Source organism: Oncorhynchus keta, unplaced genomic scaffold, assembly GCF_023373465.1.
Source record: "Oncorhynchus keta strain PuntledgeMale-10-30-2019 unplaced genomic scaffold, Oket_V2 Un_contig_2126_pilon_pilon, whole genome shotgun sequence".
Classification (NCBI taxonomy): domain Eukaryota; kingdom Metazoa; phylum Chordata; class Actinopteri; order Salmoniformes; family Salmonidae; genus Oncorhynchus; species Oncorhynchus keta.
The window spans coordinates 35,060-62,610 of record NW_026282385.1 but is presented as its reverse complement, the minus strand read 5'-3'; the positions used below and the strand labels follow the sequence as shown (position 1 = coordinate 62,610).

At 41.5% G+C, this 27,551-nt stretch overlaps 1 long non-coding RNA gene across 1 annotated transcript; it reads left to right on the top strand.

Annotated features, from left to right (window-relative positions):
• The first annotated feature begins 8,085 nt into the window (after positions 1-8,085).
• LOC127920967 (uncharacterized) lies at positions 8,086-15,782 on the top strand. The gene is made up of 4 exons (XR_008108001.1): positions 8,086-8,296; positions 10,620-10,729; positions 11,276-11,377; positions 15,716-15,782. It is a non-coding gene; the product is annotated as an uncharacterized LOC127920967 (long non-coding RNA).
• Positions 15,783-27,551: the final 11,769 nt, after the last annotated feature.

Here is a 27,551-nt window from a genome sequence, read left to right as displayed (position 1 = left end):
TCAGGTGTTTATTGTTGTTGGGTTGAATGTTTGGTTAGAGGTGGATGATGTTCAGGTGTTGATGATGTTGTTGGTGTTGATTGTTGTTGGGTTGAATGTTTGGTTAGAGGTGGATGATGTTCAGGTGTTTATTGTTGTTGGGTTGAATGGTTGAATGTTTGGTTAGAGGTGGATGATGTTCAGGTGTTGATTGTTGTTGGGTTGTTTTGAATGTTTGGTTAGAGGTGGATGATGTTCAGGTGTTTATTGTTGTTGGGTTGAATGTTTGGTTAGAGGTGGATGATGTTCAGGTGTTTATTGTTGTTGGGTTGAATGTTTGGTTAGAGGTGGATGATGTTCAGGTGTTTATTGTTGTTGAGGTTGAATGTTTGGTTAGAGGTGGATGATGTTCAGGTGTTTATTGTTGTTGAGTTGAATGTTTGGTTAGAGGTGGATGATGTTCAGGTGTTTATTGTTGTTGGGTTGAATGTTTGAATGTTTGGTTAGAGGTGGATGATGTTCAGGTGTTGATTGTTGTTGTGTTAAATGTTTGGTTAGAGGTGGATGATGTTCAGGTGTTTATTGTTGTTGAGTTGAATGTTTGGTTAGAGGTGGATGATGTTCAGGTGTTTATTGTTGTTGGGTTGAATGGTTGAATGTTTGGTTAGAGGTGGATGATGTTCAGGTGTTTATTGTTGTTGGGTTGAATGTTTGGTTAGAGGTGGATGATGTTCAGGTGTTGATTGTTGTTGGGTTGAATGTTTGAATGTTTGGTTAGAGGTGGATGATGTTCAGGTGTTGATTGTTGTTGGGTTGAATGTTTGAATGTTTGGTTAGAGGTGGATGATGTTCAGGTGTTTATTGTTGTTGGGTTGAATGTTTGGTTAGAGGTGGATGATGTTCAGGTGTTGATTGTTGTTGGGTTGAATGTTTGAATGTTTGGTTAGAGGTGGATGATGTTCAGGTGTTTATTGTTGTTGGTTGAATGGTTGAATGTTTGGTTAGAGGTGGATGATGTTCAGGTGTTGATTGTTGTTGTGTTAAATGTTTGGTTAGAGGTGGATGATGTCCAGGTGTTTATTGTTGTTGGGTTGAATGTTTGGTTAGAGGTGGATGATGTTCAGGTGTTTATTGTTGTTGAGTTGAATGTTTGGTTAGAGGTGGATGATGTTCAGGTGTTTATTGTTGTTGGGTTGAATGTTGAATGTTTGGTTAGAGGTGGATGATGTTCAGGTGTTTATTGTTGTTGGGTTGAATGTTTGAATGTTTGGTTAGAGGTGGATGATGTTCAGGTGTTTATTGTTGTTGGGTTTGAATGTTTGGTTAGAGGTGGATGATGTTCAGGTGTTTATTGTTGTTGGGTTGAATGTTTGGTTAGAGGTGGATGATGTCCAGGTGTTTATTGTTGTTGGGTTGAATGTTTGAATGTTTGGTTAGAGTGGATGATGTCCAGGTGTTTATTGTTGTTGGGTTGAATGTTGAATGTTTGGTTAGGAGGTGGATGATGTTCAGGTGTTGATTGTTGTTGAGTTGAATGTTTGGTTAGAGGTGGATGATGTTCAGGTGTTGATTGTTGTTGAGTTGAATGTTTGGTTAGAGGTGGATGATGTCCAGGTGTTTATTGTTGTTGGGTTGAATGTTTGGTTAGAGGTGGATGATGTTCAGGTGTTTATTGTTGTTGAGTTGAATGTTTGAATGTTTGGTTAGAGGTGGATGATGTTCAGGTGTTGATTGTTGTTGGGTTGAATGTTTGAATGTTTGGTTAGAGGTGGATGATGTTCAGGTGTTGATTGTTGTTGGGTTGAATGTTTGAATGTTTGGTTAGAGGTGGATGATGTTCAGGTGTTTATTGTTGTTGTGTTGAATGTTTGGTTAGAGGTGGATGATGTCCAGGTGTTTATTGTTGTTGGGTTGAATGTTTGAATGTTTGGTTTTAGAGTGGATGATGTTTGGTTAGGTGTTTATTGTTGTTGATTGTTGAATGGTTGAATGTTTGGTTAGAGGTGGATGATGTTCAGGTGTTGATTGTTGTTGGGTTGAATGTTTGGTTAGAGGTGGATGATGTTCAGGTGTTTATTGTTGTTGGGTTGAATGTTTGGTTAGAGGTGGATGATGTTCAGGTGTTTATTGTTGTTGGGTTGAATGTTTGGTTAGAGGTGGATGATGTTCAGGTGTTTGTTGTTGGGTTGAATGTTTGGTTAGAGGTGGATGATGTTCAGGTGTTTATTGTTGTTGAGTTGAATGTTTGGTTAGAGGTGGATGATGTTCAGGTGTTTATTGTTGTTGGGTTGAATGTTTGAATGTTTGGTTAGAGGTGGATGATGTTCAGGTGTTTATTGTTGTTGGGTTGAATGTTTGGTTAGAGGTGGATGATGTTCAGGTGTTTATTGTTGTTGAGTTGAATGTTTGGTTAGAGGTGGATGATGTTCAGGTGTTTATTGTTGTTGGGTTGAATGTTTGAATGTTTGGTTAGAGGTGGATGATGTTCAGGTGTTTATTGTTGTTGAGTTGAATGTTTGGTTAGAGGTGGATGATGTCCAGGTGTTTATTGTTGTTGGGTTGAATGTTTGGTTAGAGGTGGATGATGTTCAGGTGTTTATTGTTGTTGGGTTGAATGTTTGGTTAGAGGTGGATGATGTTCAGGTGTTGATTGTTGTTGATGGTTGAATGTTTGAATGTTTGGTTAGAGGTGGATGATGTTCAGGTGTTTATTGTTGTTGAGTTGAATGTTTGAATGTTTGGTTAGAGGTGGATGATGTTCAGGTGTTGATTGTTGTTGGGTTGAATGTTTGAATGTTTGGTTAGAGGTGGATGATGTTCAGCTGTTGATTGTTGTTGGGTTGAATGTTTGAATGTTTGGTTAGAGGTGGATGATGTTCAGGTGTTGATTGTTGTTGGGTTGAATGTTTGAATGTTTGGTTAGAGGTGGATGATGTTCAGGTGTTTATTGTTGGGTTGAATGTTTGGTTAGAGGTGGATGATGTTCAGGTGTTTATTGTTGTTGAGTTGAATGTTTGGTTAGAGGTGGATGATGTTCAGGTGTTTATTGTTGTTGGGTTGAATGTTTGAATGTTTGGTTAGAGGTGGATGATGTTCAGGTGTTTATTGTTGGGTTGAATGTTTGGTTAGAGGTGGATGATGTTCAGGTGTTTATTGTTGTTGGGTTGAATGTTTGGTTAGAGGTGGATGATGTTCAGGTGTTTATTGTTGTTGGGTTGAATGTTTGGTTAGAGGTGGATGATGTTCAGGTGTTTATTGTTGTTGGGTTGAATGTTTGAATGTTTGGTTAGAGGTGGATGATGTTCAGGTGTTTATTGTTGTTGTTGAATGTTGAATGTTTGGTTAGAGGTGGATGATGTCCAGGTGTTGATTGTTGTTGGGTTGAATGTTTGAATGTTTGGTTAGAGGTGGATGATGTTCAGGTGTTTATTGTTGTTGGGTTGAATGTTTGGTTAGAGGTGGATGATGTCCAGGTGTTTATTGTTGTTGGTTAAATGTTTGGTTAGAGGTGGATGATGTTCAGGTGTTTGTTGTTTGAATGTTTGGTTAGAGGTGGATGATGTTCAGGTGTTTATTGTTGTTGAGTTGAATGTTTGGTTAGAGGTGGATGATGTTCAGGTGTTTTGTTGTTGGGTTGAATGTTTGAATGTTTGGTTAGAGGTGGATGATGTTCAGGTGTTTATTGTTGTTGGGTTGAATGTTTGGTTTGGTTAGAGGTGGATGATGTTCAGGTGTTTATTGTTGTTGAGTTGAATGTTTGGTTAGAGGTGGATGATGTTCAGGTGTTTATTGTTGTTGGGTTGAATGGTTGAATGTTTGGTTAGAGGTGGATGATGTTCAGGTGTTGATTGTTGTTGTGTTAAATGTTTGGTTAGAGGTGGATGATGTCCAGGTGTTTATTGTTGTTGGGTTGAATGTTTGGTTAGAGGTGGATGATGTTCAGGTGTTGATTGTTGTTGGGTTGAATGTTTGGTTAGAGGTGGATGATGTTCAGGTGTTTATTGTTGTTGGGTTGAATGTTTGAATGTTTGGTTAGAGGTGGATGATGTTCAGGTGTTTATTGTTGTTGGTTGAATGTTTGGTTAGAGGTGGATGATGTCCAGGTGTTTATTGTTGTTGGGTTGAATGTTTGGTTAGAGGTGGATGATGTTCAGGTGTTTATTGTTGTTGGGTTGAATGTTTGGTTAGAGGTGGATGATGTTCAGGTGTTTATTGTTGTTGGGTTGAATGTTTGGTTAGAGGTGGATGATGTCCAGGTGTTTATTGTTGTTGTGTTGAATGTTTGGTTAGAGGTGGATGATGTTCAGGTGTTTGTTGTTGGGTTGAATGTTTGGTTAGAGGTGGATGATGTTCAGGTGTTTATTGTTGTTGGGTTGAATGTTTGGTTAGAGGTGGATGATGTTCAGGTGTTTGTTGTTGGGTTGAATGTTTGGTTAGAGGTGGATGATGTTCAGGTGTTGATTGTTGTTGTGTTGAATGTTTGGTTAGAGGTGGATGATGTTCAGGTGTTTATTGTTGTTGGGTTGAATGTTTGGTTAGAGGTGGATGATGTTCAGGTGTTTATTGTTGTTGTGTTGAATGTTTGGTTAGAGGTGGATGATGTTCAGGTGTTGATTGTTGTTGGGTTGAATGTTTGGTTAGAGGTGGATGATGTTCAGGTGTTGATTGTTGTTGTTGTTGAATGTTTGGTTAGAGGTGGATGATGTTCAGGTGTTGATTGTTGTTGGGTTGAATGTTTGAATGTTTGGTTAGAGGTGGATGATGTTCAGGTGTTTATTGTTGTTGGGTTGAATGTTTGGTTAGAGGTGGATGATGTTCAGGTGTTTATTGTTGTTGAGTTGAATGTTTGGTTAGAGGTGGATGATGTTCAGGTGTTTATTGTTGTTGGGTTGAATGTTGAATGTTTGTTAGAGGTGGATGATGTTCAGGTGTTGATTGTTGTTGTGTTAAATGTTTGGTTAGAGGTGGATGATGTCCAGGTGTTTATTGTTGTTGGGTTGAATGTTTGGTTAGAGGTGGATGATGGTTCAGGTGTTGATTGTTGTTGGGTTGAATGTTTGGTTAGAGGTGGATGATGTTCAGGTGTTGATTGTTGTTGGGTTGAATGTTTGAATGTTTGGTTAGAGGTGGATGATGTTCAGGTGTTTATTGTTGTTGGGTTGAATGTTTGGTTAGAGGTGGATGATGTTCAGGTGTTTATTGTTGTTGGGTTGAATGTTTGGTTAGAGGTGGATGATGTTCAGGTGTTTATTGTTGTTGGGTTGAATGTTTGGTTAGAGGTGGATGATGTTCAGGTGTTTATTGTTGTTGAGTTGAATGTTTGGTTAGAGGTGGATGATGTTCAGGTGTTTATTGTTGTTGGGTTGAATGTTTGATGGTTTGGTTAGTTGTTGAGGTGGATGATGTTCAGGTGTTTATTGTTGGGTTGAATGTTTGGTTAGAGGTGGATGATGTTCAGGTGTTTATTGTTGGGTTGAATGTTTGGTTAGAGGTGGATGATGTTCAGGTGTTGATTGTTGGGTTGAATGTTTGGTTAGAGGTGGATGATGTCCAGGTGTTTATTGTTGTTGAATGTTTGAATGTTTGGTTAGAGGTGGATGATGTTCAGGTGTTTATTGTTGTTGGGTTGAATGTTTGGTTAGAGGTGGATGATGTTCAGGTGTTTATTGTTGTTGGGTTGAATGTTTGGTTAGAGGTGGATGATGTTCAGGTGTTTATTGTTGTTGTGTTAAATGTTTGGTTAGAGGTGGATGATGTTCAGGTGTTGATTGTTGTTGAGTTGAATGTTTGGTTAGAGGTGGATGATGTCCAGGTGTTTATTGTTGTTGGGTTGAATGTTTGAATGTTTGGTTAGAGGTGGATGATGTTCAGGTGTTTATTGTTGTTGAGTTGAATGTTTGGTTAGAGGTGGATGATGTTCAGGTGTTTATTGTTGTTGGGTTGAATGTTTGGTTAGAGGTGGATGATGTTCAGGTGTTTATTGTTGTTGGGTTGAATGTTTGAATGTTTGGTTAGAGGTGGATGATGTTCAGGTGTTTATTGTTGTTGGGTTGAATGGTTGAATGTTTGGTTAGAGGTGGATGATGTTCAGGTGTTTATTGTTGTTGTGTTAAATGTTTGGTTAGAGGTGGATGATGTTCAGGTGTTTATTGTTGTTGGGTTGAATGTTTGGTTAGAGGTGGATGATGTCCAGGTGTTTATTGTTGTTGGGTTGAATGGTTGAATGTTTGGTTAGAGGTGGATGATGTTCAGGTGTTTATTGTTGTTGGGTTGAATGTTTGATGGTTTGGTTAGAGGTGGATGATGTTCAGGTGTTTATTGTTGTTGGTTGAATGTTTGGTTAGAGGTGGATGATGTTCAGGTGTTTATTGTTGGGTTGAATGTTTGGTTAGAGGTGGATGATGTTCAGGTGTTTATTGTTGGGTTGAATGTTTGGTTAGAGGTGGATGATGTCCAGGTGTTTATTGTTGGGTTGAATGTTTGAATGTTTGGTTAGAGGTGGATGATGTTCAGGTGTTTATTGTTGTTGGGTTGAATGTTTGGTTAGAGGTGGATGATGTTCAGGTGTTTATTGTTGTTGGGTTGAATGTTTGGTTAGAGGTGGATGATGTTCAGGTGTTTATTGTTGTTGTGTTAAATGTTTGGTTAGAGGTGGATGATGTTCAGGTGTTGATTGTTGTTGAGTTGAATGTTTTTGGTTAGAGGTGGATGATGTCCAGGTGTTTATTGTTGTTGGGTTGAATGTTTGAATGTTTGGTTAGAGGTGGATGATGTTCAGGTGTTTATTGTTGTTGAGTTGAATGTTTGGTTAGAGGTGGATGATGTTCAGGTGTTTATTGTTGTTGGGTTGAATGTTTGGTTAGAGGTGGATGATGTTCAGGTGTTTATTGTTGTTGGGTTGAATGTTTGAATGTTTGGTTAGAGGTGGATGATGTCCAGGTGTTTATTGTTGTTGGGTTGAATGGTTGAATGTTTGGTTAGAGGTGGATGATGTTCAGGTGTTGATTGTTGTTGTTTGAATGTTTGGTTAGAGGTGGATGATGTCCAGGTGTTTATTGTTGTTGGGTTGAATGTTTGGTTAGAGGTGGATGATGTTCAGGTGTTTATTGTTGTTGGGTTGAATGGTTGAATGTTTGGTTAGAGGTGGATGATGTCCAGGTGTTTATTGTTGTTGGGTTGAATGTTTGGTTAGAGGTGGATGATGTTCAGGTGTTGATTGTTGTTGGGTTGAATGTTTGAATGTTTGGTTAGAGGTGGATGATGTCCAGGTGTTGATTGTTGTTGTTGAATGTTTGAATGTTTGGTTAGAGGTGGATGATGTCAGGTGTTTATTGTTGTTGGGTTGAATGTTTGGTTAGAGGTGGATGATGTCCAGGTGTTTATTGTTGTTGAATGTTTGGTTAGTTGAATGTTTGAATGTTTGGTTAGAGGTGGATGATGTTCAGGTGTTTATTGTTGTTGGGTTGAATGGTTGAATGTTTGGTTAGAGGTGGATGATGTTCAGGTGTTGATTGTTGTTGTGTTAATGTTTGGTTAGAGGTGGATGATGTTCAGGTGTTTATTGTTGTTGGGTTGAATGTTTGGTTAGAGGTGGATGATGTTCAGGTGTTTATTGTTGTTGGGTTGAATGTTTGGTTAGAGGTGGATGATGTTCAGGTGTTTATTGTTGTTGGGTTGAATGTTTGAATGTTTGGTTAGAGGTGGATGATGTTCAGGTGTTGATTGTTGTTGGGTTGAATGTTTGAATGTTTGGTTAGAGGTGGATGATGTTCAGGTGTTGATTGTTGTTGGGTTGAATGTTTGAATGTTTGGTTAGAGGTGGATGATGTTCAGGTGTTTATGGTTGGTGGGTTGAATGTTTGGTTAGAGGTGGATGATGTCCAGGTGTTGATTGTTGTTGGGTTGAATGTTTGAATGTTTGGTTAGAGGTGGATGATGTCCAGGTGTTTATTGTTGTTGGGTTGAATGTTTGAATGTTTGGTTAGAGGTGGATGATGTTCAGGTGTTGATTGTTGTTGTGTTAAATGTTTGGTTAGAGGTGGATGATGTTCAGGTGTTTATTGTTGTTGGGTTGAATGTTTGGTTAGAGGTGGATGATGTCCAGGTGTTTATTGTTGTTGGGTTGAATGTTTGGTTAGAGGTGGATGATGTCCAGGTGTTTATTGTTGTTGGGTTGAATGGTTGAATGTTTGGTTAGAGGTGGATGATGTTCAGGTGTTGATTGTTGTTGGGTTGAATGTTTGAATGTTTGGTTAGAGGTGGATGATGTCCAGGTGTTGATTGTTGTTGGGTTGAATGTTTGAATGTTTGGTTAGAGGTGGATGATGTCAGGTGTTTATTGTTGTTGGGTTGAATGTTTGGTTAGAGGTGGATGATGTCCAGGTGTTGATTGTTGTTGGGTTGAATGTTTGAATGTTTGGTTAGAGTGGATGATGTTCAGGTGTTTATTGTTGTTGGGTTGAATGTTTTGAATGTTTGGTTAGAGGTGGATGATGTTCAGGTGTTGATTGTTGTTGTGTTAAATGTTTGGTTAGAGGTGGATGATGTTCAGGTGTTTATTGTTGTTGGGTTTTGAATGTTTGGTTAGAGGTGGATGATGTTCAGGTGTTTATGTTGTTGGGTTGAATGTTTGGTTAGAGGTGGATGATGTTCAGGTGTTGATTGTTGTTGGGTTGAATGTTTGAATGTTTGGTTAGAGGTGGATGATGTTCAGGTGTTGATTGTTGTTGTGTTAAATGTTTGGTTAGAGGTGGATGATGTCCAGGTGTTTATTGTTGTTGAGTTGAATGTTTGGTTAGAGGTGGATGATGTTCAGGTGTTTATTGTTGTTGGGTTGAATGTTTGGTTAGAGGTGGATGATGTTCAGGTGTTTATTGTTGTTGAGTTGAATGTTTGAATGTTTGGTTAGAGGTGGATGATGTTCAGGTGTTGATTGTTGTTGGGTTGAATGTTTGAATGTTTGGTTAGAGGTGGATGATGTTCAGGTGTTGATTGTTGTTGGGTTGAATGTTTGAATGTTTGGTTAGAGGTGGATGATGTTCAGGTGTTTATTGTTGTTGGGTTGAATGTTTGGTTAGAGGTGGATGATGTTCAGGTGTTGATTGTTGTTGGGTTGAATGTTTGGTTAGAGGTGGATGATGTTCAGGTGTTTATTGTTGTTGGGTTGAATGGTTGAATGTTTGGTTAGAGGTGGATGATGTTCAGGTGTTGATTGTTGTTGTGTTGAATGTTTGGTTAGAGGTGGATGATGTCCAGGTGTTTATTGTTGTTGGGTTGAATGTTTGGTTAGAGGTGGATGATGTTCAGGTGTTTATTGTTGTTGGGTTGAATGTTTGGTTAGAGGTGGATGATGTCCAGGTGTTTATTGTTGTTGGGTTGAATGGTTGAATGTTTGTTAGAGGTGGATGATGTTCAGGTGTTGATTGTTGTTGGGTTGAATGTTTGAATGTTTGGTTAGAGGTGGATGATGTTCAGGTGTTGATTGTTGTTGGGTTGAATGTTTGAATGTTTGGTTAGAGGTGGATGATGTTCAGGTGTTTATTGTTGTTGGGTTGAATGTTTGGTTAGTGGATGATGTCCAGGTGTTGATTGTTGTTGGTTGAATGTTTGAATGTTTGGTTAGAGGTGGATGATGTTCAGGTGTTTATTGTTGTTGGGTTGAATGTTTGAATGTTTGGTTAGAGGTGGATGATGTTCAGGTGTTGATTGTTGTTGTGTTAAATGTTTGGTTAGAATGATGTTCAGGTGTTTATTGTTGTTGGGTTGAATGTTTGGTTAGAGGTGGATGATGTTCAGGTGTTTGTTGTTGGGTTGAATGTTTGGTTAGAGGTGGATGATGTTCAGGTGTTGATTGTTGTTGGGTTGAATGTTTGAATGTTTGGTTAGATGGATGATGTTCAGGTGTTTATTGTTGTTGGGTTGAATGTTTGGTTAGAGGTGGATGATGTTCAGGTGTTTATTGTTGTTGAGTTGAATGTTTGGTTAGAGGTGGATGATGTTCAGGTGTTTATTGTTGTTGGGTTGAATGGTTGAATGTTTGGTTAGAGGTGGATGATGTTCAGGTGTTGATTGTTGTTGTGTTAAATGTTTGGTTAGAGGTGATGATGTCCAGGTGTTTATTGTTGTTGGGTTGAATGTTTGGTTAGAGGTGGATGATGTCCAGGTGTTTATTGTTGTTGGGTTGAATGTTTGGTTAGAGGTGGATGATGTTCAGGTGTTTATTGTTGTTGGGTTGAATGTTTGAATGTTTGGTTAGAGGTGGATGATGTCCAGGTGTTTATTGTTGTTGGGTTGAATGGTTGAATGTTTGGTTAGAGGTGGATGATGTTCAGGTGTTGATTGTTGTTGTGTTAAATGTTTGGTTAGAGGTGGATGATGTCCAGGTGTTTATTGTTGTTGGGTTGAATGTTTGGTTAGAGGTGGATGATGTCCAGGTGTTTATTGTTGTTGGTTGAATGGTTGAATGTTTGGTTAGAGGTGGATGATGTCCAGGTGTTTATTGTTGTTGGGTTGAATGTTTGGTTAGAGGTGGATGATGTTCAGGTGTTGATTGTTGTTGGGTTGAATGTTTGAATGTTTGGTTAGAGGTGGATGATGTTCAGGTGTTGATTGTTGTTGGGTTGAATGTGAATGTTTGAGAGGTGGATGATGTCCAGGTGTTTATTGTTGTTGGGTTGAATGTTTGGTTAGAGGTGGATGATGTCCAGGTGTTGATTGTTGTTGGGTTGAATGTTTGAATGTTTGGTTAGAGGTGGATGATGTTCAGGTGTTTATTGTTGTTGGGTTGAATGTTTGGTTTTGGTTAGAGGTGGATGATGTTCAGGTGTTTATTGTTGTTGTGTTAAATGTTTGGTTAGAGGTGGATGATGTCCAGGTGTTTATTGTTGTTGGGTTGAATGTTTGGTTAGAGGTGGATGATGTTCAGGTGTTTATTGTTGTTGGGTTGAATGTTTGGTTAGAGGTGGATGATGTCCAGGTGTTTATTGTTGTTGGGTTGAATGTTTGAATGTTTGGTTAGAGGTGGATGATGTCCAGGTGTTGATTGTTGTTGGGTTGAATGTTTGAATGTTTGGTTAGAGGTGGATGATGTTCAGGTGTTTATTGTTGTTGGGTTGAATGTTTGGTTAGAGGTGGATGATGTTCAGGTGTTGATTGTTGTTGTTGAATGTTTGAATGTTTGGTTAGAGGTGGATGATGTTCAGGTGTTTATTGTTGTTGGGTTGAATGGTTGAATGTTTGGTTAGAGGTGGATGATGTTCAGGTGTTGATTGTTGTTGTGTTAAATGTTTGGTTAGAGGTGGATGATGTCCAGGTGTTTATTGTTGTTGGGTTGAATGTTTGGTTAGAGGTGGATGATGTCCAGGTGTTTATTGTTGTTGGGTTGAATGTTTGGTTAGAGGTGGATGATGTCCAGGTGTTTATTGTTGTTGGGTTGAATGTTGAATGTTTGGTTAGAGGTGGATGATGTTCAGGTGTTTATTGTTGTTGGGTTGAATGTTTGAATGTTTGGTTAGAGGTGGATGATGTCCAGGTGTTTATTGTTGTTGGGTTGAATGGTTGAATGTTTGGTTAGAGGTGGATGATGTTCAGGTGTTGATTGTTGTTGTGTTAAATGTTTGGTTAGAGGTGGATGATGTCCAGGTGTTTATTGTTGTTGGGTTGAATGTTTGGTTAGAGTGGATGATGTCCAGGTGTTTATTGTTGTTGGGTTGAATGGTTGAATGTTTGGTTAGAGGTGGATGATGTCCAGGTGTTTATTGTTGTTGGGTTGAATGTTTGGTTAGAGGTGGATGATGTTCAGGTGTTTATTGTTGTTGGGTTGAATGTTTGAATGTTTGGTTAGAGGTGGATGATGTTCAGGTGTTGATTGTTGTTGGGTTGAATGTTTGAATGTTTGGTTAGAGGTGGATGATGTTCAGGTGTTTATTGTTGTTGGGTTGAATGTTTGGTTAGAGGTGGATGATGTTCAGGTGTTGATTGTTGTTGGGAATTTTGAATGTTTGGTTAGAGGTGGATGATGTCCAGGTGTTTATTGTTGTTGGGTTGAATGTTGAATGTTTGTTAGAGGTGGATGATGTTCAGGTGTTGATTGTTGTTGTGTTAAATGTTTGGTTAGAGGTGGATGATGTTCAGGTGTTTATTGTTGTTGGGTTGAATGTTTGGTTAGAGGTGGATGATGTTCAGGTGTTTATTGTTGTTGGGTTGAATGTTTGGTTAGAGGTGGATGATGTTCAGGTGTTTATTGTTGTTGGGTTGAATGTTTGAATGTTTGGTTAGAGGTGGATGATGTCCAGGTGTTGATTGTTGTTGGGTTGAATGTTTGAATGTTTGGTTAGAGGTGGATGATGTTCAGGTGTTTATTGTTGTTGGGTTGAATGTTTGGTTAGAGGTGGATGATGTCCAGGTGTTGATTGTTGTTGGGTTGAATGTTTGAATGTTTGGTTAGAGGTGGATGATGTCCAGGTGTTTATTGTTGTTGGGTTGAATGGTTGAATGTTTGGTTAGAGGTGGATGATGTTCAGGTGTTTATTGTTGTTGTGTTAAATGTTTGGTTAGAGGTGGATGATGTTCAGGTGTTTATTGTTGTTGGGTTGAATGTTTGGTTAGAGGTGGATGATGTTCAGGTGTTTATTGTTGTTGGGTTGAATGTTTGGTTAGAGGTGGATGATGTTCAGGTGTTTATTGTTGTTGAATGGTTGAATGTTTGGTTAGAGGTGGATGATGTTCAGGTGTTTATTGTTGTTGGGTTGAATGTTTGAATGTTTGGTTAGAGGTGGATGATGTTCAGGTGTTGATTGTTGTTGGGTTGAATGTTTGAATGTTTGGTTAGAGGTGGATGATGTTCAGGTGTTTATTGTTGTTGGGTTGAATGTTTGGTTAGAGGTGGATGATGTCCAGGTGTTTATTGTTGTTGGGTTGAATGTTTGAATGTTTGGTTAGAGGTGGATGATGTCCAGGTGTTTATTGTTGTTGGGTTGAATGTTGAATGTTTGGTTAGAGGTGGATGATGTTCAGGTGTTTATTGTTGTTGTGTTGAATGTTTGGTTAGAGGTGGATGATGTTCAGGTGTTTATTGTTGTTGGGTTGAATGTTTGGTTAGAGGTGGATGATGTTCAGGTGTTTTGTTGTTGGGTTGAATGTTTGGTTAGAGGTGGATGATGTTCAGGTGTTTATTGTTGTTGAGTTGAATGTTTGAATGTTTGGTTAGAGGTGGATGATGTTCAGGTGTTTATTGTTGTTGGGTTGAATGTTTGGTTAGAGGTGGATGATGTTCAGGTGTTTATTGTTGTTGAGTTGAATGTTTGGTTAGAGGTGGATGATGTTCAGGTGTTTATTGTTGTTGGGTTGAATGTTTGAATGTTTGGTTAGAGGTGGATGATGTCCAGGTGTTGATTGTTGTTGGGTTGAATGTTTGGTTAGAGGTGGATGATGTCCAGGTGTTGATTGTTGTTGGGTTGAATGTTTGGTTAGAGGTGGATGATGTTCAGGTGTTTATTGTTGTTGGGTTGAATGTTTGGTTAGAGGTGGATGATGTTCAGGTGTTGATTGTTGTTGGGTTGAATGTTTGAATGTTTGGTTAGAGGTGGATGATGTTCAGGTGTTTATTGTTGTTGAGTTGAATGTTTGGTTAGAGGTGGATGATGTTCAGGTGTTTATTGTTGTTGGGTTGAATGTTTGGTTAGAGGTGGATGATGTTCAGGTGTTTATTGTTGTTGGGTTGAATGTTTGGTTAGAGGTGGATGATGTTCAGGTGTTTATTGTTGTTGAGTTGAATGTTTGGTTAGAGGTGGATGATGTTCAGGTGTTTATTGTTGTTGGGTTGAATGTTTGGTTAGAGGTGGATGATGTTCAGGTGTTTATTGTTGTTGGGTTGAATGTTTGAATGTTTGGTTAGAGGTGGATGATGTTCAGGTGTTTATTGTTGTTGGGTTGAATGTTTGAATGTTTGGTTAGAGGTGGATGATGTTCAGGTGTTGATTGTTGTTGGGTTGAATGTTTGAATGTTTGGTTAGAGGTGGATGATGTTCAGGTGTTTATTGTTGTTGGGTTGAATGTTTGGTTAGAGGTGGATGATGTTCAGGTGTTGATTGTTGTTGTTGAATGTTTGAATGTTTGGTTAGAGGTGGATGATGTTCAGGTGTTTATTGTTGTTGAGGTTGAATGTTTGGTTAGAGGTGGATGATGTTCAGGTGTTTATTGTTGTTGGTTGAATGTTTGGTTAGAGGTGGATGATGTTCAGGTGTTTATTGTTGTTGGGTTGAATGTTTGGTTAGAGGTGGATGATGTTCAGGTGTTTATTGTTGTTGGGTTGAATGTTTGGTTAGAGGTGGATGATGTTCAGGTGTTGATTGTTGTTGGGTTGAATGTTTGAATGTTTGGTTAGAGGTGGATGATGTTCAGGTGTTTATTGTTGTTGGGTTGAATGTTTGAATGTGATGTTCAGGTGTTTATTGTTGTTGAGTTGAATGTTTGGTTAGATGTGATGTTCAGGTGTTTATTGTTGTTGGGTTGAATGTTTGAATGTTTGGTTAGAGGTGGATGATGTTCAGGTGTTTATTGTTGTTGAGTTTAATGTTTGGTTAGAGGTGGATGATGTTCAGGTGTTTATTGTTGTTGTGTTGAATGTTTGGTTAGAGGTGGATGATGTTCAGGTGTTTATTGTTGTTGGGTTGAATGTTTGGTTAGAGGTGGATGATGTTCAGGTGTTTATTGTTGTTGGGTTGAATGTTTGAATGTTTGGTTAGAGGTGGATGATGTTCAGGTGTTTATTGTTGTTGGGTTGAATGTTTGGTTAGAGGTGGATGATGTTCAGGTGTTTATTGTTGTTGGGTTGAATGTTTGGTTAGAGGTGGATGATGTTCAGGTGTTTATTGTTGTTGGGTTGAATGTTTGGTTAGAGGTGGATGATGTTCAGGTGTTTATTGTTGTTGAGTTGAATGTTTGGTTAGAGGTGGATGATGTTCAGGTGTTTATTGTTGTTGGGTTGAATGTTTGGTTAGAGGTGGATGATGTTCAGGTGTTTATTGTTGTTGGGTTGAATGTTTGAATTGAATGTTTGGTTAGAGGTGGATGATGTTCAGGTGTTTATTGTTGTTGGGTTGAATGTTTGGTTAGAGGTGGATGATGTTCAGGTGTTTATTGTTGTTGGGTTGAATGTTTGGTTAGAGGTGGATGATGTTCAGGTGTTTATTGTTGTTGAGTTGAATGTTTGGTTAGAGGTGGATGATGTTCAGGTGTTTATTGTTGTTGAATGTTGAATGTTTGGTTAGAGGTGGATGATGTTCAGGTGTTGATTGTTGTTGGGTTGAATGTTTGAATGTTTGGTTAGAGGTGGATGATGTTCAGGTGTTTATTGTTGTTGAATGTTTGGTTAGAGGTGGATGATGTTCAGGTGTTTATTGTTGTTGGGTTGAATGTTTGGTTAGAGGTGGATGATGTTCAGGTGTTTATTGTTGTTGGGTTGAATGTTTGGTTAGAGGTGGATGATGTTCAGGTGTTTATTGTTGTTGGGTTGAATGTTTGGTTAGAGGTGGATGATGTTCAGGTGTTTATTGTTGTTGTTGAGTTGAATGTTTGGTTAGAGGTGGATGATGTTCAGGTGTTTATTGTTGTTGAGTTGAATGTTTGGTTAGAGGTGGATGATGTTCAGGTGTTTATTGTTGTTGGGTTGAATGTTTGGTTAGAGGTGGATGATGTCCAGGTGTTTATTGTTGTTGGGTTGAATGTTTGGTTAGAGGTGGATGATGTTCAGGTGTTTATTGTTGTTGGGTTGAATGTTTGGTTAGAGGTGGATGATGTTCAGGTGTTGATTGTTGTTGGGTTGAATGTTTGAATGTTTGGTTAGAGGTGGATGATGTTCAGGTGTTTATTGTTGTTGGGTTGAATGTTTGGTTAGAGGTGGATGATGGTTCAGGTGTTTATTGTTGTTGAGTTGAATGTTTGGTTAGAGGTGGATGATGTTCAGGTGTTTATTGTTGTTGGGTTGAATGGTTGAATGTTTGGTTAGAGGTGGATGATGTTCAGGTGTTGATTGTTGTTGTGTTGAATGTTTGGTTAGAGGTGGATGATGTTCAGGTGTTTATTGTTGTTGGGTTGAATGTTTGGTTAGAGGTGGATGATGGTTCAGGTGTTGATTGTTGTTGGGTTGAATGTTTGGTTAGAGGTGGATGATGTTCAGGTGTTGATTGTTGTTGGGTTGAATGTTTGAATGTTTGGTTAGGTGGATGATGTTCAGGTGTTTATTGTTGTTGGGTTGAATGTTTGGTTAGAGGTGGATGATGTTCAGGTGTTTATTGTTGTTGGGTTGAATGTTTGGTTAGAGGTGGATGATGTTCAGGTGTTTATTGTTGTTGGGTTGAATGTTTGGTTAGAGGTGGATGATGTTCAGGTGTTTATTGTTGTTGAGTTGAATGTTTGGTTAGAGGTGGATGATGTTCAGGTGTTTATTGTTGTTGGGTTGAATGTTTGGTTAGAGGTGGATGATGTTCAGGTGTTTATTGTTGTTGAGTTGAATGTTTGGTTAGAGGTGGATGATGTTCAGGTGTTTATTGTTGTTGAGTTGAATGTTTGGTTAGAGGTGGATGATGTTCAGGTGTTTGTTGTTGGGTTGAATGTTTGGTTAGAGGTGGATGATGTTCAGGTGTTTATTGTTGTTGAGTTGAATGTTTGGTTAGAGGTGGATGATGTTCAGGTGTTTATTGTTGTTGAGTTGAATGTTTGAATGTTTGGTTAGAGGTGGATGATGTTCAGGTGTTGATTGTTGTTGGGTTGAATGTTTGAATGTTTGGTTAGAGGTGGATGATGTTCAGGTGTTTATTGTTGTTGGGTTGAATGTTTGGTTAGAGGTGGATGATGTTCAGGTGTTTATTGTTGTTGGGTTGAATGTTTGGTTAGAGGTGGATGATGTTCAGGTGTTTATTGTTGTTGAGTTGAATGTTTGGTTAGAGGTGGATGATGTTCAGGTGTTTATTGTTGTTGAGTTGAATGTTTGAATGTTTGGTTAGAGGTGGATGATGTTCAGGTGTTGATTGTTGTTGGGTTGAATGTTTGAATGTTTGGTTAGAGGTGGATGATGTTCAGGTGTTTATTGTTGTTGGGTTGAATGTTTGGTTAGAGGTGGATGATGTTCAGGTGTTTATTGTTGTTGGGTTGAATGTTTGGTTAGAGGTGGATGATGTTCAGGTGTTTATTGTTGTTGGGTTGAATGTTTGGTTAGAGGTGGATGATGTTCAGGTGTTTATTGTTGTTGGGTTGAATGTTTGGTTAGAGGTGGATGATGTTCAGGTGTTTATTGTTGAGTTGAATGTTTGGTTAGAGGTGGATGATGTTCAGGTGTTTATTGTTGTTGAGTTGAATGTTTGGTTAGAGGTGGATGATGTTCAGGTGTTTATTGTTGTTGGGTTGAATGTTTGGTTAGAGGTGGATGATGTTCAGGTGTTTATTGTTGTTGGGTTGAATGTTTGGTTAGAGGTGGATGATGTTCAGGTGTTTATTGTTGTTGGGTTGAATGTTTGGTTAGAGGTGGATGATGTTCAGGTGTTGATTGTTGTTGGGTTGAATGTTTGGTTAGAGGTGGATGATGTCCAGGTGTTGATTGTTGTTGGGTTGAATGTTTGGTTAGAGGTGGATGATGTTCAGGTGTTTATTGTTGTTGGGTTGAATGTTTGGTTAGAGGTGGATGATGTTCAGGTGTTGATTGTTGTTGGGTTGAATGTTTGGTTAGAGGTGGATGATGTTCAGGTGTTGATTGTTGTTGAGTTGAATGTTTGGTTAGAGGTGGATGATGTCCAGGTGTTTATTGTTGTTGGGTTGAATGTTTGGTTAGAGGTGGATGATGTTCAGGTGTTTATTGTTGTTGGGTTGAATGTTTGAATGTTTGGTTAGGTGGATGATGTTCAGGTGTTTATTGTTGTTGGGTTGAATGTTTGGTTAGAGGTGGATGATGTTCAGGTGTTTATTGTTGTTGGGTTGAATGTTTGAATGTTTGGTTAGAGGTGGATGATGTTCAGGTGTTGATTGTTGTTGAGTTGAATGTTTGAATGTTTGGTTAGAGGTGGATGATGTTCAGGTGTTGATTGTTGTTGGGTTGAATGTTTGGTTAGAGGTGGATGATGTTCAGGTGTTTATTGTTGTTGGGTTGAATGTTTGGTTAGAGGTGGATGATGTTCAGGTGTTTATTGTTGTTGAGTTGAATGTTCGGTTAGAGGTGGATGATGTTCAGGTGTTGATTGTTGTTGAGTTGAATGTTTGGTTAGAGGTGGATGATGTTCAGGTGTTTATTGTTGTTGGGTTGAATGTTTGGTTAGAGGTGGATGATGTCCAGATGTTGATTGTTCCATTATGTTCCACCACCTGCATCCCCCTTCCACCTCCTGTATACCCCTTCCATTATGTTCCACCACCTGCATTCCCCTTCCACCTCCTGTATACCCCTTCCATTACTTTCCACCACCTGCATTCCCCTTCCACCTCCTGTATACCCCTTCCATTACGTTCCACCACCTGCATTCCCCTTCCACCTCCTGTATACCCCTTCCATTATGTTCCACCACCTGCATTCCCCTTCCACCTCCTGTATACCCCTTCCATTATGTTCCACCACCTGCATTCCCCTTCCACCTCCTGTATACCCCTTCCATTATGTTCCACCACCTGCATTCCCCTTCCACCTCCTGTATACCCCTTCCATAATGTTCCACCACCTGCATTCCCCTTCCACCTCCTGTATACCCCTTCCATTATGTTCCACCACCTGCATTCCCCTTCCACCTCCTGTATACCCCTTCCATTATGTTCCACCACCTGCATTCCCCTTCCACCTCCTGTATACCCCTTCCATTATGTTCCACCACCTGCATTCCCCTTCCACCTCCTGTATACCCCTTCCATAATGTTCCACCACCTGCATTCCCCTTCCACCTCCTGTATACCCCTTCCATTACTTTCCACCACCTGCATTCCCCTTCCACCTCCTGTATACCCCTTCCATTATGTTCCACCACCTGCATTCCCCTTCCACCTCCTGTATACCCCTTCCATTATGTTCCACCACCTGCATCCCCCTTCCACCTCCTGTATACCCCTTCCATTATGTTCCACCACCTGTATCCCCCTTCGTCTCCCTGTATCCTCCTGTAATCCCCATTCCAAGGCTGTACCCCTTTCCACCCCTCGTATCCCCATTCTACCCCTTTCCACACCTAGTATCCCCATTCTACCCCTGTATCCCCTTTCCACCCTTAGTATCCCCCTTCTACCCTTTTCCACCCCTAGTATCCCCATTCTACCCCTTTCCACCCCTATATCCCCATTCTACCCCTTTCCACCCCTAGTATCCCCATTCTACCCCTTTCCACTCCTAGTATCCCCCTTCTACCCCTTTCCACCCCTATATCTCCTTTACACCCCTAGTATCCCCATTCTACCCCTTTCCACACCTAGTATCCCCATTCTACCCCTTTCCACACCTAGTATCCCCATTCTACCCCTTTCTACCCCTGTATCCCCTTTCCACCCCTAGTATCCCCCTTCTACCCTTTTCCACCCCTAGTATCCCCATTCTACCCTTTTCCACCCTTAGTATCCCCCTTCTACCCCTTTCCACTACCCCTTTCCACCCCTATATCCCCATTCTACCCCATTCCCCCTAGTATCCCCATTCTACCCCTTTCCACTCCTAGTATCCCCATTCTACCCTTTTCCACCCCTAGTATCCCCATTCTACCCCTTTCCACACCTAGTATCCCCATTCTACCCCTTTCCACCCCTAGTATCCCCATTCTACCCCTTTCTCCTTTCCACCCCTAGTATCCCCATTCTACCCCTTTCCACCCCTAGTATCCCCCTTCTACCCCTTTCCACCCCTAGTATCCCCATTCTACCCCTTTCCACCCCTAGTATCCCCATTCTACCCCTGTATCTCCTTTCCACCCCTAGTATCCCCATTCTACCCCTTTCCACCCCTATATCCCCATTCTACCCCTTTCCACCCCTAGTATCCCCATTCTACCCCTTTCCACTCCTAGTATCCCCATTCTACCCTTTTCCACCCCTAGTATCCCCATTCTACCCCTTTCCACACCTAGTATCCCCATTCTACCCCTTTCCACCCCTAGTATCCCCATTCTACCCCTGTATCTCCTTTCCACCCCTAGTATCCCCATTCTACCCCTTTCCACCCCTAGTATCCCCCTTCTACCCCTTTTCACCCCTGTATCTCCTTTCCACCCCCTCCACCCGCTCTATCCCCCTTCCACAACATGTATCCCCCTTCCACCCCTCTACAAACCCTGTATCCTGCTTCCATCCCCTTCCAATCCCTGTATCAACCCTCCTCCCCTTTTAACCCCCCATTTATCCTCCTGTATCCCACTTCCACCCGCTGTATCCCAATTCCATCCCCTTCCACCCCCTGTATCCTCCTGTACAGCCTTTCCATCCGCTCTATCAAACTTCCACCCCTGTATCCACCTTCCACCCACTTCCTTCTCTATATCCACCTTCCACCCACTTCCACTACCTGTATCCCCTTCCACCCCCTATTTCCCATAGCCTACACCAGACAAGGTCCTGGTCTGAGACTGAGTTTAATTAACAAGATGCAGTAGCTTCTGGAAAGATCCTAGTCTGAGACTGGGCCTGAGGCTGTACAGGGTTGTCTCTTAATGAGCTGCCCATGGTGATATAGAGAGACTCAGTGTGCAATATGAGCACAATCACAATCTAATGGGCTGATTCATCTAGAAAGGAACATCATTTAACACAACATTGCCTTTTAGTGGCTGATCTTCAGCTCATCAGGACATCAAATATTATTTTACTCCTGTTTGGTACAATTATATTTGCACATTTTAATATCAGGTACTCCATGTACAGTCTATTACACAGCTGCCAGTCATTTCCCATTTATGTTCAGAACTTAACTAATTGAATAAGGCCTGGCGACAGATAAAGGTAGATAGGCTGCCATATTATTCTCCTGGAACCAACCCAGGACTTGGACTGTGTTTAATCACAGGTGTTGTTTTGGAACCTGAATTAATACAGATAGAGGGAGAGGAAGATAGCGTCTCAGCTTTACCTACACAGATATACTGGCCCTACTGTTTTTCATTAGCCTCTAAGGTAATATGCAGCGCAGTGAGATAGAGAGGTCATGAGCAGATGAGCTCCTGAAAAATATACATTTAGAGTTGGATAAACTTGGATTGATCCACAAGGACATATACAGGATACTACCCTCCACAACATAACCTTCACTATGTCACCAGGACATATACAGGATACTACCCTCCATAACACTATGTCACCAGGACATATACAGGATACTACCCTCTACAACACTATGTCACCAGGACATATACAGGATACTACCCTCTACAACACTATGTCACCAGGACATATACAGGATATTACCCTCCACAACACTATGTCACCAGGACATATACAGGATACTACCCTCTACAACACTATGTCACCAGGACATATACAGGATACTACCCTCCACAACACTATGTCACCAGGACATATACAGGATACTACCCTCTACAACACTATGTCACCAGGACATATACAGGATACTACCCTCTACAACACTATGTCACCAGGACATATACAGGATACTACCCTCCACAACATAACCTTCACTATGTCACCAGGACATATACAGGATACTACCCTCTACAACATAACCTTCACTATGTCACCAGGACATATACAGGATACTACCCTCCACAACATAACCTTCACTATGTCACCAGGACATATACAGGATGCTACCCTCCACAACATAACCTTCACTATGTCACCAGGACATATACAGGATACTACCCTTCACAACATAACCTTCACTATGTCACCAGGACATATACAGGATGCTACCCTCCACAACATAACCTTCACTATGTCACCAGGACATATACAGGATACTACCCTCCACAACATTATATCACCAGGACATATACAGGATGCTACCCTCTACAACATAACCTTCACTATGTCACCAGGACATATACAGGATACTACTCTCCACAACACTATGTCACCAGGACATGTACAGGATACTACCCTCTACAACATAACCTTCACTATGTCACCAGGACATATACAGGATACTACCCTCTACAACACTATGTCACCAGGACATATACAGGATACTACCCTCCACAACACTATGTCACCAGGACATATACAGGATACTACCCTCCACAACATAACCTTCACTATGTCACCAGGACATATACAGGATACTACCCTCCATAACATAACCTTCACTATGTCACCAGGACATATACAGGATACTACCCTCTACAACACTATGTCACCAGGACATATACAGGATGCTTACCCTCCACAACATAACCTTGACTCCAAATCAAACTCCAAACCTACATCCTGATTTTGGACAAAATGACCAGGAAGGATTCCTACTACTAAAGATTGTTATTCCCAAGGCATATACAGCAAATGCTCTGGCAAACCAAGGACCACCAAAAGAAGCACAACAGAAACCTGAAAATACCATCCAACCTGGGTCTGAATGAGTCATGTTTAGTCTGAAGCTACTTTTAAAGCCAAGATTTAAAAATAAAACGAAATTACAAGAATCTATTTTACTTTATAAGGACTGAATGCTAAGTTAAGCCTACCAAGCTTTCTAGGACAGAACAGATCTGGTTGCAACTTCAGTTAGCACTGAGGTGTGAAGTGAGTCGTGTCAAAGCCCTTGAGCCCAACAATGGCAGGAGAGGTTCAAAGCCTCCCTCACCCAAATACAGAGGCCTTTGAGGACCCCGGCTCCATGGCTTTCCCCTGTGCTATAGGACATCACAATAAGGTACCCCTAAAAATGAGAAGGCATGGAAAGAGTACAAAATGAAGCTCCTCATGGACAATCAAGAGACACCTTCTGCTGACTTCTAATAAATGGGAACGTAAGCAACTTCATCTTCCACACAGACCCTCCCCTGGCATGGTGCTGTATTAACACACTACACCTCTGTTAAGGGAGGGGTGTTAACAATGGGTGTAACCTCAGGATACTAGACAACGAGGACTCTGAGTCAGCCAATGTTAACCTGTACCAGTCTGGAACAGTATTGGTACATAGCAACCCCAAACAGTTTCAGGTGGATTTCACAGAATCAAAGAGTGAGGGTAGCAGGAGAAAAGGCTCTCCCACCCCAAGCGAGACAGACCAGAACTCTTCCTTAATTCAGGATCGGTATCCCCTCTGGTTGATGGTTGAGCTAACATAGGCTCATGTGATTAGCATGAGGTTGTAAGTAACAAGAACATTTCCCAGGACATAGACATGTCTGCACTCTGGAAAGACATCTTCAACAGGAGAAAGAGCAGGAGCGGAAGAAGAAGGCCCAGCGGCAAGAGGAGACGGTGAGAGCGCTGGTGGAGAAGGTGAAAAAGATGACGTGTGACAGAGAACAAAACATTATAGGGGTGGCCACCCCCGCAGAGAGCCAGCAGAACAGTCCACCCCAGACCCTGACCATAGCCTCGACATCACAGCAGGACAGATAAATGAAGAACCCCAAGCCCAGGGAGAATCCCACCCCTCTGAGCACCTCTACTGTCAGCCCCCTGATAGCCCTCCTGAGAACCCCCCACACCCACTGAGGACATCACAAGCCACCGCACTCCTTATGGACTCAAACAAGAAATATATACAAGAAAATACACTTTTTCCCAATTACACACTCTAAACTTGGTGTCCGAACACCCAGAGCACCCTAGACCTTCTGTCTGAGGATCAACTAGGGACACCCAGCCACATAATAATACAAACAGGCACAAAAGACCTGAGAGCACAGAAGGAACGGGTGGCCACAGCACCCTCGGGAGTGATTGAAAAAGCTTCTTCTACTTTCCCCAACGCAAAACTTTCCCCAAAGCGGTTATCTCCACCTTGCTACCACAAAAATAATTCCACCCTGCTACCATACAGTGGGTAAACGCAAGAATTTCCATAACTGTGCCTCAAAACTAAATGTTTACCCGGCCCACCACTCCACCCTGGACTTGAACAGTCTTTACGACCAGGTCCAGCTCTACAAGACAGCAGTGCCCACCTTCGCCAGGACCATAAAGGCGTCACCCTTAACCACCGCCCCAACACCTCACACAGGAGCAACAGATCAACAGACACCCCGCGCAGACTAGCAATACACTCTCCCAGATCTGCGGGCCTCTCCAAACCCCCACCCCAACCAATCCATACATGTCCATGTCCTGGGAAATGTTCTTGTTACTGACAAGCAGGCTCTGAGCTCTGAAGCAAGCTTCCAGAAAATTACAACGGAAATGGTGCCACACCAAACTGCAAGTCATCCGACTAGCTTGGAAAGACAGTACCATGCAGTATCGAAGAGCCCTCACTGCTGCTCCACCAAACTGCAAGTCATCCGACTAGCTTGGAAAGACAGTACCGTGCAGTATCGAAGAGCCCTTACTGCTGCTCGTCCATCCTATTTTTCCAACTTAATTGAGGAAAATAAGAACAACTCCACAAAAAACGGATACTGTCGCAAAGCTAACTGAAAAGCAGCATTCCCCAAGAGAGGATAGCTTTCACTTCAGCAGTGATAAATTCATGAACTTCTTTGAGGAAAATATCATGATCATTAGAAAGCAAATTACATACTCCTCTTTAAATCGGCATTTTCCTCCAAAGCTCAGTTGGCCTGAGTCTGCACAACTCTGTGAGGACCTTGGACCGAGGGAGACACTCAAGTGTTTTAGTACTACATCTCTTGACACAATGATGAAAATAATCATGGCCTCTAAACCTTCAAGCTTCATACTGGACCCTATTCCAACTAAACTACTGAAAGAGCTGCTTCCTGTGCTTGGCCCTCCTATGTTGAACATAATAAACGGCTCTCTATCCACCGGATGTGTACCAAACTCACTAAAAGTGGCAGCAATAAGCCTCTCTTGAAAAAGCCAAACCTTGACCCAGAAAATATAAAATAACTATTGGCCTATATCAATCTTCCATTCCTCCCAAAAATGTTAGAAAAAGTTGTTGGCAGCAACTCACTGTCTCCCTGAAAACAAACAATGTATACGAAATGCTTCAGTCTGGTTTTAGACCGCATCATAGCACTGAGACTGCACTTGTGAAGGTGGTAAATTACCTTTTAATGGCGTCAAACCAAGGCTCTGCATCTGTCCTCGTGCTTCTAGTGACAAAGCACTAAATAAACTCCAGTTAGTGTATGTGGCTGCTAGAATCTTGACTAGAACGAAAAATGTGATCATATTACTCCAGTGCTAGCCTCTCTACACTGGTTTCCTGTTAAGGCAAGGGCTGATTACAAGGTTTTACTGCTAACCTGCAAAGCATTACATGGGCTTGTTCTTACCTATCTCTCTGATTTGGTCCTGCCGTACAAACCTACACTTACGCTTCAGTCACAAGACGCAGGTCTCCTATTTGTCCCTATAATTTCTAAGCAAACAGCTGGAGACTGGGCTTTCTCCTATAGAGATACATTTTTATGGAATGGTCTGCCTACCCATGTGAGAGACGCAAACTCGGTCTCAACCTTTAAGTCTTTATTGAAGACCCATCTCTTCAGTGGGTCCTATGATTGAGTGTAGTCTGGCCCAGGAGTGTGAAGGTGAACGGAAAGGCACTGGAGCAACGAACCACCCTTGCTGCCTCTGTTTGGCTTTCTGGTTCTCTTCCATGCCGTCCCTAGGAGGGGTGCGTCACTTGAGTGGGTTGAGTCACTGATGTGATCTTCCTGTCTGGGTTGGCACCCTCCTTAGGGTTGTGCCGTGGCGGAGATCTTTGTGGGCTCTACTCGGCCTTGTCTCAGGATGGTAAGTTGGTGGTTGAAAATATCCCTCTAGTGGTGTGGGGCTGTGCTTTGGCAAAGTGGGTGGGATTATATCCTGCCTGTTTGGCCCTGTCCGGGGTTATCGTCGGATGGGGCCACAGTGTCTCCCGAACCCTCCTGTCTCAGCCTCCTGTATTTATTCTGCAGTAGTTTATGTGTCGGGGCTAGGGTCAGTCTGTTATGTCTGGAGTATTTCTCCTGTCTTATCTGGTGTCCTGTGTGAATTTTAAGTATGCCTCTCTAATTAAGTATGCTCTCTCTAATTAAGTATGCCTCAGGACTACCTGGCCTGATGACTCCTTGCTGTCCCCAGTCCACCTGGCCGTGCTGCTGCTCCAGTTTCAACTGTTCTGCCTGTGGCAATGGAACCCTGACCTGTTCACCTGACTTGCTACCTGTCCCAGACCTGCTGTTTTCAACACTCTAGAGACAGCAGAGTGGTAGAGATACTCTCAATGATTGGCTATTAAAAGCCAACTGACATTTACTCCTGAGGTGCTGACTTGCTGCACCCTCTACAACCACTGTGAATATTATTATTTGACACTGCTGGTCATCTATGAACATTTGAACATCTTGGCCATGTTCCGTTATATTGGCCATGTTCTGTTATAATCTCCACCCGGCACAGTCAGAAGAGGACTGGCCACCCCACATAGCCTGGTTCCTCTCTAGGTTTCTACCTAGGTTTTGGCCTTTCTAGGGAGTTTTTCCTAGTCACCATGCTTCTACACCTGCATTGCTTGCTGTTTGGGGTTTTAGGCTGGGTTTCTGTACAGCACTTTGAGATATCAGCTGATGTACGAAGGGCTATACAAATACATTTGATTTGATTTGATGTGGCGCAGAGGACGAAGAGCAGGATGCCTTGTCTGGACCCGCAAAAGGCGAGTGGGAAAGCTTCCGTTACCGTCAATACTACTCGCCAACGTGCAATCATTGGACAATAAACTAGAGAGGTACGATCACGAATATCCTCCCAACAGGACATCATTGGACAATAAACTAGAGAGGTACGATCACGAATATCCTCCCAACAGGACATCATTGGACAATAAACTAGAGAGGTACGATCACGAATATCCTCCCAACAGGACATCATTGGACAATAAACTAGAGCGGTACGATCACGAATATCCTCCCAACAGGACATCATTGGACAATAAACTAGAGAGGTACGATCACGAATATCCTACCAACAGGACATCATTGGACAATAAACTAGAGAGGTACGATCACGAATATCCTACCAACAGGACATCATTGGACAATAAACTAGAGAGGTACGATCACGAATATCTTACCAACAGGACATCATTGGACAATAAAATAGAGAGGTACGATCACGAATATCCTACCAACAGGACATCATTGGACAATAAACTAGAGAGGTACGATCACGAATATCCTGCCAACAGGACATCATTGGACAATAAACTAGAGAGGTACGATCACGAATATCCTCCCAACAGGACATCATTGGGCAATAAAATAGAGAGGTACGATCACGAATATCCTCCCAACAGGACATCATTGGGCAATAAAATAGAGAGGTACGATCACGAATATCCTCCCAACAGGACATCATTGGGCAATAAACTAGAGAGGTACGATCACGAATATCCTCCCAACAGGACATCATTAGATAATAAACTAGAGAGGTACGATCACGAATATCCTCCCAACAGGACATCATTAGATAATAAACTAGAG